Below are 11573 nucleotides of genomic sequence, written 5' to 3' on the forward strand. Positions count from 1 at the left end.
TTTTTTTTTTTTTTTTTTTTTTTTTTTTTTAAGTAGTGCAATCGCAAAATAGCAAAGCGTTTGGCCATTTGGCTTTGCGGATGCTTCCCAGGAGGCATAAAATTTTGGAAAAACTTCTAATACACTCACGTAGTTTCATATTTTTTTATTTTAATATTATATAATTTAAAGTGTATTAATTTATTATCATATGGTTTCGTATTTTCTCATTTTAATACTCTGTGATTTCAAGTGTATTAAGTTATTATCTGTGGTTTCGCACTTTCTCACTTTAGTATCATGTGGTTTAATATTTCGTTAAATTATATATCCCGAAATGGATAATAAAAAAAGAAAATTGAAACCACAGAGTACTAACTTGATATACTTGAAATCACAGGGTACTGAAGTGAGAAAATGCGAAACCACAGTTTACTAATTTGATATACTTGAAACCACATCGTACTAAAATGAAAAAGTGCGAATCACGAAGGAATATTTGAAATTTCCCTTAAAATTTTTGTTTTTTCCTTTTTTGGAGGATGGTACGAAGCAAATGGCCTATAAGTTTACATATTCAAAAAAATATTTACAAAGCTGAAACGAAATAGATTTAAAATATAGGGAAAACTTCAAAAAACACTCTTGTGGTTTCAAATTTTTTCACTTTAGTACCATGTGGTTTAAAATGTATCAAGTTAGTACCTGTGGTTTCTCACTTTATCACTTTAGTATCTTGTTGTTTAAAGTGTATCAAGTTAGTACCCTATAGTTTTGCACTTTATCATTTTAGTACCCTGTGGTTTTAATTTTGTATCAAATTAGTACCCCGTAGTTTTTTAAACTATAGGGTACTAAAGTGATAAAGTGTGAAACTACAGGGTACGTAAGTGAGAAACCACAGGGTACTAACTTGATACATTTTAAACCACAGGGTACTAAAGTGATAAAGTGAGAAACCACAGGGTACTAACTTGATACACTTTAAATTACGGAGTACTAAAATGAAAAAGTATGAAACCACAATAGGGGTTTTTGAAATTTTTCCTAAAATATATTGGGGTACGACAAAGACGAAGGATATAGAGAAGTGAGAGATTGAAAAAGAATGGAAAAGAAAAGAATAGAAATATCTCTAAAAAAAAAAAGAAAAGAAATAAACCAAGTTTAATATTTTTTTAATAATTTTGTTGTGTAGTTTTAAAGGATTTCGAAAATTTGGTACGCATTCATTTCTTTCTTTCCGGTCAAAATCATGCCAAGCGAATAAACTATTGAATGTTAAGGACCTTTTTGTTTGGGTGAAAATGAATATGAGTGAAATTGTTTCTAACTATAAACAATGATTTTTGCTGTTGATTCGCCGTAGTAAAAATACGGTCGAAACTTAGTTATTCGAAACTAGGCTGAAGTTAAATTACGGTGAAAAAAGATGAAAAATATAATAAAATAATATAATAGATAATATTAGTTATATTTAAATATATTTAATTATGATGCTAATTACTCTTTTATTTAGTTTACATATTTAAAATAATATAAAAATTAATTAGTTAAGTTTTAGTATTTTCTTCATTTTAGTTTATATATTTAAAATATAATGAAAATTGATTAGTTAAGTATTAATATTTTTTTACTTTATAATTTTATTGTTATATTATTATAATTTGGGTATAAAAAATAATTTAATTGTTAAATTTTAATTATATAGAAATATAATTATATTAAGTTTATTTATTATATTATAAATTATTATTTATCAAGTTATTTATTATTTATACATAAATTATATTTTATATTATTCACTTTCTGCCAAAACAAACAATAGAGTTGAAAAAACTTTATTTCTATGAAACAAACAACGAGGAAAAATAATTTTTATCTGAATTCCACTTCAACACAAAGTCCACTAGTTAATTCAAAGTTTAGTTTCGATGAAACCAACAAGTCTCAAGAGATAACTAGAATTCCCATAGCAGTTGAATTCCATATTTTATCCATGTTAGTTATGAGAACGAGCAACTCAGAAAGAGATAAGCATTTGTTTCTGATTCTTAGTATCATAGTAGATATCTTAAGGAACGAAGTAGCCTCTTTTAATTGAACTTTCAGTTGTTAAGATATTCAAATTAGAGAAATAAAGTTTTTATATATTTAAAGTAAAATAGTATAGTTTGTTTTATTTTATTTACATTTACTTATAATTTAATTAAAAAATAATAAATTATTTTATTTAAATAATCAATTAAAATAGAAGATAAATATATGCTATTTTCTAGATCATCAATCTAATAAAGCAAAGCAGTTATATTAAATCACAAATCAAAATAATAACACATGAGGCTTTCAAATCACGACTTAAATCATAATTCAAAATAATAACACGTGAAATGCAAATTCACAACTTATCCTGAAGCTCTGATTCTGATGATTAAGTTATACAGTTGATAATTACTAAATAACTTTATGCTATACTTTTCTGCTATCATTAGAAATAAAAACATTTATTATAATAGCTCAATTGGTTAGGGCGAAATTTTTTTTTTCCTTGTACCATAAGTCTAAATTTTATTTGGTTTCCTCTAATATTTCATGGACCATAAAAATTCACATTCATTAGATTGTTAGTGATATTTTAAAGAGATTATGTATAACTTTAATGTGTTTACAGTGAATTGCGAGAGTTGTGCTTATTTTTCTTGGTTAGGTTAATTAGTTTTTTTTTTTGTTTCGTTTATTTCATTTAGAAGTAAACTTAGCTGGAAATGTGAATCAATTAGGATTCGAATTTGGGTCTCGGGTACCAACCACCAAGCCCTTTGCCACTGGTTAGGTTAATTAGTTACTCTAGTAACATGTGAAACTGTAGAAATATCTGCATTTTGTCCAGGAGCTAACCTTGATATATATAGAAGCTTGATTTTGGTTGTTGAATGCTCATAGTAGAAGCATGAAGGAGCAGTTATCTCAACCAAAATGGAATGATTTATGTTTTTTCCCTCCTTAGAGGGACATGCCCAGTAATTTCTGATCAGAAAGTTTTTATGAACTAACCACAAAAGTCATTTTCTATACATTCTCAAAATGTGACTTAAATGTTTTCTTTTTTTTACATGCTACTCGTTTCGCTCATTTTTTCTAAAAATAAATTTAGCGAAAAATATGAAGCAAAAATATTTTGAATTTGAGATCTCGGATACCATTTATTATCTTTTACCACATACGCTAGAGACAGACGATAAAATGTGAATACTTCTATTGGCTTCTTTGATATGCTTGATATTTTTCACCATGAAACAAGACATAAATTACTAGTTCTTTTATCATGCAATATTGGCAATTATTTCTAAACCTCTTATATTTTGTTAAGAAATAATCCCTTCTTTATCTGGACATGACATATTTGTCTGGCATGTAGATCTAGTTCAGGCTAAATTTATTTAAGCAACTCTAGAGAATAAAGTTAATCAATTCCCTTATTTGTAAGGGTAAATTACACTTTTGATCCTCAAATCATAAGGCAGGTGATATTTTGATTTTTAAATTTTAATTTATAATATTTTTTGTTTTAATTTTTTGAATTATTACAATCACATTCCNTTTGTCTGGCATGTAGATCTAGTTCAGGCTAAATTTATTTAAGCAACTCTAGAGAATAAAGTTAATCAATTCCCTTATTTGTAAGGGTAAATTACACTTTTGATCCTCAAATCATAAGGCAGGTGATATTTTGATTTTTAAATTTTAATTTATAATATTTTTTGTTTTAATTTTTTGAATTATTACAATCACATTCCACGAACCAATTTAGTTGGCTAGATGTTGATTAATTATTGATGTAAAAGTAATGTAGAAGTACTATGATTGATGATGATATAATAACAATTAAGATGCTATATTATTTCTACATCAATAATTTGTCATCTTTAGCCAACTAAATTGGATTTTCAGATTTGATTGCACTAGATCAGGAACTTCAAGTAAAAAATTATAGTAAATTAAACTTTCAGTACAAAAGTGTCGCGAGCCTCATAATTTGAGGACCAAAAGTGTATTATATACTATCATTTATTACCATATGAGAAACTAACATGCCCTTTTATAATACATTTATAAGGAAAATGACTAAAAGTAATTACAACCATATAAAAAAAACTAACCAAACCTCAAAATTTTGAAGAAAAACATAAATATAGAAGGAAAAGAAAATAATTGATGTTTACTTATCCATTATATTTATTCACTTTGCCATATTACAACCACTAACAATTAACTTGGAGAAAATATAATCACTAGTCTTATCCAGAAACCATAAAAATGAAACCAACATCAATATTTTAATTAACATTAAATTATTGATCAGCTTCTCAGGTAGTATAATGAGGCATGCATGAGGGCCTTATAAAGGTCTCTGAAATGTAGCATCGGATTCCCTTAATCCAAAAGGCTTAAGTTGTTTCTACATGCATGTAGACACCCCCACTGAGTTTTAAAAGGTGGATTCGTTAAAATATATATGCAACATTCCCCCCGCGAACTCCGCGCCTAATAAAGCGCATAATTGGCCTTTGCAGTTCTCTTTAACTCAAATCTTGAGTGCTTTTTTTGCAGCAGCTAAGCTTCCCCTGAGTGCTTTTAGCAGCAGCTTAGTAACCTATCCAACCTATCTTTATTAAGCTTTCATCCTATGATTCTCTTTATTTGATGCTCATGATCTTGCCTATTGTTGTTCTCTTTAAATTCTCCCCTTTGTGCATATTTTTTGTGCTACCCTTTCTAGTTTATTTCTTGGCGCACACATGGTTAAGATTCTTATTTTTAACCCCAAAACCACTTTATGAAGCATGCAAGTCGGGTTTTTTTTTTTTTTTTTTTTTTTTTTTTTTTTTTTTTTTTTTTTTTTTTTTTTTTTGGGTACCTTTCATAGGAACTTTATTTCCTTTATTTTGGAGGGTGTGATTCTCTACTTTAGGCCTGAGCAAAAGTTGGTAGCTGATAGCATGTGAAAAGATAAGCATCATAAAATTGGCATCATTAGAGATGCCCACCAAAATTACCACTCCGGTATGAATGCCAATTATCAATTTATTTATGATGTTTCCCTTTAAAAGCCGCTGCAATGGAGCTAAGTTACGCCTAAATGCGGTTATATTTTCTCTCATGGTGGTTTTTATCTAGGTGTCACGGATACTGATACGGGACATAGGATATGAGACGCGACACGACTTGAAAACGGCGACTAACACGGGACATGAGACATGGAACGCGATACGACTCGAAAACGGCAACTTGGCATTTTTCAAAAATTAGGATACGAACACGACATAAACACCACTAATAAAATATAATATTATTAATATAATAATATTATATATATATATATATATAAAATATTAATTTTCGTAATATATTGTTATATTTTTCATATAAATAAAAGTTAGTGAAATTTTCATTGATAGTTCATATATTTTAAGAAGAAAAATTCTCCACTATATATAATTTATTTATATTGTCAAAAAAAATTATATGCATTCATTAAAAAATTAAAATATTTATCATCTTATATTATACATGCATAAAAAAAATAAAATAAAAATATATGTATATTTTTTAATTATTTGCGCTATGGATTGTCATTTAACGCGCGTCTAAGAAGTGATTGGACATGCAGGTGTCTGACACGAACACGTGCGTGTCCGTGAGACTTATAAAAATGCCCGTGATACATAAATTTTTACTGTAATTTTGTAGCATTGAAGAAGCCAAAAATGAAAATGTTTTTGAATTCTTTTTTGTAATGGTCATAACACATATATATACTTCAAATTAATTATATTATGCTATGTAAGATGATAGTGGCTCTAAACAGAACAATATAATAATATTATATAAAAGTAATAGTTAAAAAATTATTCTTGTATTTTATGTAATGTAAAAAGTATTTAAATTAATTAATGTTGTTATTTCTACGTGGAATAAGTGTAAAGTTCCAATATTTATATGTAAAATCTCAATGTGTTCTACAACTAATTATAATAAAATGTATGTGTGTGTTGAAGTCATAATTTTTTGTAATTTTTTTTTATTAGCAAAAAAAAAAGTTTTCCTTTAATAACAATGATTTTGTGATTACTTGATGCTTAGGCAATAATTTTTTCAAAAGAAATAAAAGGTCGCAGATCTTATCGACTTATTTGTATTTAGAATTTATGATCTGTATGTTAGTGTTTACCGTTTAGACTTTAGATCCTGTAACAATGTTCTAATTATAGTCCTTCTACAATGCAGTTGGATCCTTAATTAGCATGCCATTTTCATTTGGGCTTTGGAGATATAAATAGAGGCCTACACTACATAACTTTCGTGGCCATTGTCAATCCAACTTGCGTTGGGCCTTGATTTTCTTGAGAAAGCAAACTACAGATTTATTCAGTTCGCCAATCATCTGATTTAAATTTAAAAATTTGAATATTAAATTTATCCAATCATCTGATCTAAATTTAAAATTTTGCATATTAAATTCATTGATTAAAATCTTACGATCTAGATTTATTGTGCACAAATTTTAGACCTAAAATCCAAATGAAATGCATGAAAAAGTAAGAATATATTATTTCAGTAATAAAATACCTCTTTTGATATATATATCTATAGAATTGAGCTTCTATGCTTTTAAAAGTACCAAATTATTGGTGCTTGTAGGTTTTTAGCCATTAGATTAAGAAATATGCGGTTAGGATGATGTGGGCCCTCTAGGGTTGAGTGAGTGGTTGGTTGAATAGTATAATCTAATGGCTGAAAATGATCCGAGAAGTAGATCTAACGGTAAAAAACTTATAAGCACCAAGTGGTTGGTGTTTTTACAAGCACCATAACTGGACTATATATATATATATATATATAATATACTTTTGAGAAGTTACTTTAAATTTCAAATTATTAATGACATACTCTTGAAATTAACGTTTGTTTGATAAATCAAAACTACAGTGTAAGTAAATCTCCCTCGTTTTTTGAAATGCTCATATTCACCCACCAGCTTTCAATGAAACAAACATATGTTTATACGTTGAATACTACACAATTTTCTAGGAGCAAAACTTAAAATTCTCCTTAATAATTTTCAGGTTATACTTCTAAAATAAAATCTGATAATTGCTGCTGACACAGTGCCATGTAACAAAAGAAAGTTTATTGTATAATACTTTCATCATATTATTTATTTCCGATCAATCATATTTCTTATTTTGAAAGAAAAATAAAAAATAAAAAACTATTTTTTTTAAAATTACAAAAGAACGTGTAAACTTTTAAGAAAATTTTTTGATTGGTTGGGAGGATAAGTCATAAGTGTGAAAAATTCTAGAATGCAACGGATATATTAGTGACGTGGCGTAACAAACCAATCAAGTTAATCCTTTTAAGAATATATGTCCCATCATGATTGTAAAAAAATATTTTTATTGTACTTTTGTTTGAAAAGAAGAAATATGATTGGCTTGTTGTTGATAACGTGATGCAAGTGTGACAGTGTAGAATTTCTCCATAAGTGTTAGGTTCTAAAATTTTTCACCTAACAGGAGAGTGGGATCCTACGGCCCGTAATCACTAACAAGTTACTTTCATGAGGTGGCAAAATAAAACCCGGTAATTAATGACTGTCCTAGTTTTTGCCCAATCGAGCAAATGTTGGGTCGGATTCAACTCAAAATAAGATGATGTGAGACCAATGCCCTTTTAACAAGTCCAAGAGGCCTCCTTGCTCCAAAAAAAATTAATTTTTTTAAAAGATAAGCTTTAAATACCACTCATATGATTTCGTACTTTTTTTATTTTAGTACCATATGTTTTAAGCGTATCACTTTAGTACCCTTAATTTTTTTTCTCTTTCTGTCAGCACCTATATTCAGTTTTGGTTAAATTATATATAAAAAACTTCAGATGCCTCACCTATGGTTTATCGAATATTTATTTTAGTACTCTGAGATTTTAACTTTGTCACTGAATAATTAAAAAAAGGGAAAACTTCAAAAAACCCCCTGTGGTTTCGTAGTTTCTCACTTCGCCCCCCTATGGTTTAAACTGTATCAGTTTGCCCCCCTGTGGTTTCTTTTTTCTTTTTTTCTTATCAATTTTATTATTTTTTTTCTTAAATCAGTGATAAAGTTAATTTAAAGGGTACTAAAAGTGAATATTTGATAAATCTAGAAGGGTATCTAAAGTTTTTTGTATATAATTTAATGAAATATTAATGAAAAAGCTATCGAAAAGATAAAAACGAAACCACAGGGGGGCAATTTGATACATTTTAAACCACATGGGGGCAAAATGAAAAACTACGAAACCACAGGGGTGTTTTTTGAAGTTTTTCCTTAAAAAAATTAACATAGAAAATATCGAAAAGGAAAAAAATAAAAGCAAAGAATACGTACTAAAGTGATATATTTTAAAATATAGGGAAAACTTCAAATACCTCCATTGTGGTTTCACTTTTTCTCACTTTAGTATCCTTTGGTTTAAAGTGTATCAAGTTAGTGCTCTGTGGTTTTGCACTTTTTTCACTTTAGTACCATGTGGTTTAAAGTGTATCAAGTTAGTACCCTGTGGTTTCGCACTTTATCACTTTAGTACCCTGTGGTTTAAAAACCACATGGTACTAACTTGATACAAAAATAAAACCACAGAGTACTAACTTGATACAAAAATAAACCATAGAGTACTAACTTGATACACTTTAAACCTCATGATACTAAAGTAATAAAGTGAGAAACCACATGGTACTAACTTGATACACTTTAAACCACAGGGTACTAAAATAAAAAAGTACGAAATCACAGGAGATATTTTTAAAATTTTTTTTAAAATATATAATACTAAAATAAAAAAATACGAAATTACAAAGAATAATATCTAAAGTTTTCTCTTTTTTAAATTCTGAGCTCCCTATCATTGTTTCTTGCTGGAGGAAAATGGCACTCACACATTTATTAAGAGACATAGCGCATCTCACTATCCACTCCTCTGTTAAAGAAGTGTCTTTTCTCCATGCATTAACATCACATATTGTGTATTGTGTATAGCATGAAACCTACACCTCTATTAAAAAAGATTAAAATAGGACTAGTATATTATATGTATCGCTATCACAAGGGGCGTACCTAACTTGAGCATAGATCACGTTTGTTTGATGTGACGTAAACCTCGAGTCTCTATAATTTATATCTAACAAGTTTTTTTATATATATAGGGTTAGTACGCTTGTATAATAAATTAGGTCGTTTACTTTTCCATTGCTTTTGACTCTTAAGAAGTTCCATTAGTTTATATTAAATTTTGCTGGGAATATGTATAGAGATTAAGTAAATTATAATTTTGAGGCGTATAAGATCACTTATTTTAAGGTGATATTTGTTCCTACTCGAATTTATGCTGTTAGATTACTAGCAAATCACTCTAGAATATAACAAAATCGATGAAAAACTGCAAACAATACTTTTAAAAAAAATTTCTTAATAAGTTTTTTTTTAAGAATCAGTATGAAAATTAGAAAGAAAAAAGAATTAATTATTTTACCCTTGAAGCCTTCAAATATTTTCTATTTATAGGAGATGATTGATTACGATAAAAGTATATAACTTTTAAACTTATATCTTTTCACAAAAAACACATCCTTTTACGAATAGTGAAAAAGACATATCTCTTTATAAATGAAAAGATATATTTTTTCACAAGGAGTTCATTTTTTTTGTGAAGAAGTGTATCTTTTTGTAAAGAAATACGTCTCTTTGCATCAAATGAAAAAACATATTCTTTCATAAGAATAACTAATTCATCAAAGAGACACAACTATTCAATTAATTTTAGTTTTAATTCTTCAAGTTATTTTCTCACATCCATTATTACAATCTATACTAATAAGTTTGATACTGTTGATTGATATTCAATCACTAAAAATGACGCAGGAATACAATCCATTATTACAATCTACACTAATAAGTTTGATACTGTTGATTGATATTCAATCATTAAAAATGACGCAGAAATAAATATTCTATTTATATCATTTCATTAACATTCTTGATCAACTTTATAGAATTTACATTAAACCAATGGCGATATTAAAATTCCTGACCAAAGAATGCAATATTTCATATAATTAAAACAGTATAAGACCAAAAACAAGAAAAAAAAGAGAAGAATTTGTTTATGGCTTTTTCAAACTAGCTAAATAAAAAACTTTGGATTAGATATATATATATATATATATATATATATATATTGGAGATAAAATAATTATTATGAAGAAATTTTTTTTTTCTCCTCCTTTTGTTTTGTGACGTTAACAATGAGCATGATAGAAGAGTTGCCACGTGTGCAACAATTAGCTAGGATAGGTGTTGATCACTAATAATGGTCGGTGATCTTCTATCATTGATACCATGATTGATGCAATTTAACTGTTCTTTAATAAGTTCATATATGAGATTTTTGTCCCTTGTTTTGTCGCTTCTTCAACATGGAATTTAATTACGAGTTTTATTTCGTAGGCACGTATAAATGTCATATTCATACTTTACTTGTACTTGTGATGTTTCACTTATAAATTAGAAAAAAAAAAAAGAAAAAAAAGAAGAAGAGATATTCCATTTTATTAATCTTTATAGCCTACACTAAAATATAATACGGCATACATAGTGGCAAATGATGATGCAATCGAACCTACATATGCTAAATTTTGATTGGCCCAGATGTACTGCACTAAAATTTATCTAATAGTGTCGTCGGAAGAGTACATGCATAATGCATCCAATAATTTTAGTACCTTATCCCTTCATCAACTCAGCTCATAATAGCATTTTATTTTTCAAATTTTGTGTACAATTGTCACTTCTTGTGCCGTATAATCTCTTGTCAAGTAAGGGGCATTATATAATATATATTTAGGGATGTGTTGTTTGTATGAGGAAACTCAGAGAGTAGCTTCTCCTCACAGCTTCCTCTTCCTCTTCCTCTTCCCCTTTTTTAGCAACCTCTGTAAGTGATAGGTCTCATTAGGTAATAAATTAAGCAGTTGACATAAGCTAGAACTTCGAATTAACCACTAACAAACATTTATATATCTTTGTCCAAAGTTTAACTAGAATATTCCCATAAGCATGCATTGAGGACCAATTAAGAAAAGGTATTATGTAGACGACTTCGTTTTTAATTTTGACAAGTTTCACCTAATGGCCAGTTTAGTGGTCCTAATCAGTGAGATTTGAAGTGCTCTAAATTTTTGCTAATTGTCAATAATCGCTTGAAGTTCAAAAATCAAAACTTATTATGCAAAAGATTAGCTTGTTTTCGTCAAACATCGAACTCAAACTTTCATATACATCTTCAAATTATTGTCAATACGCGACTGACAGCTATATTGTGTAGTTTTACAAAATGTTATAAGTTCAAATTTTAGTTGCCGATATGAAACTTTGCTAAAGTTCGGGTAGGAGTTTAAGCATTTGTTCCACTTCCATAGAATATGCAGAAGATAGATAGTTGACGTTGTAGATTGATTATGTATGTAAGAAATTTCAATTTTTCAAACTCAAATG

The sequence above is a fragment of the Ananas comosus genome, linkage group 2, assembly GCF_001540865.1.
Source record: "Ananas comosus cultivar F153 linkage group 2, ASM154086v1, whole genome shotgun sequence".
NCBI classification, from domain to species: domain Eukaryota; kingdom Viridiplantae; phylum Streptophyta; class Magnoliopsida; order Poales; family Bromeliaceae; genus Ananas; species Ananas comosus.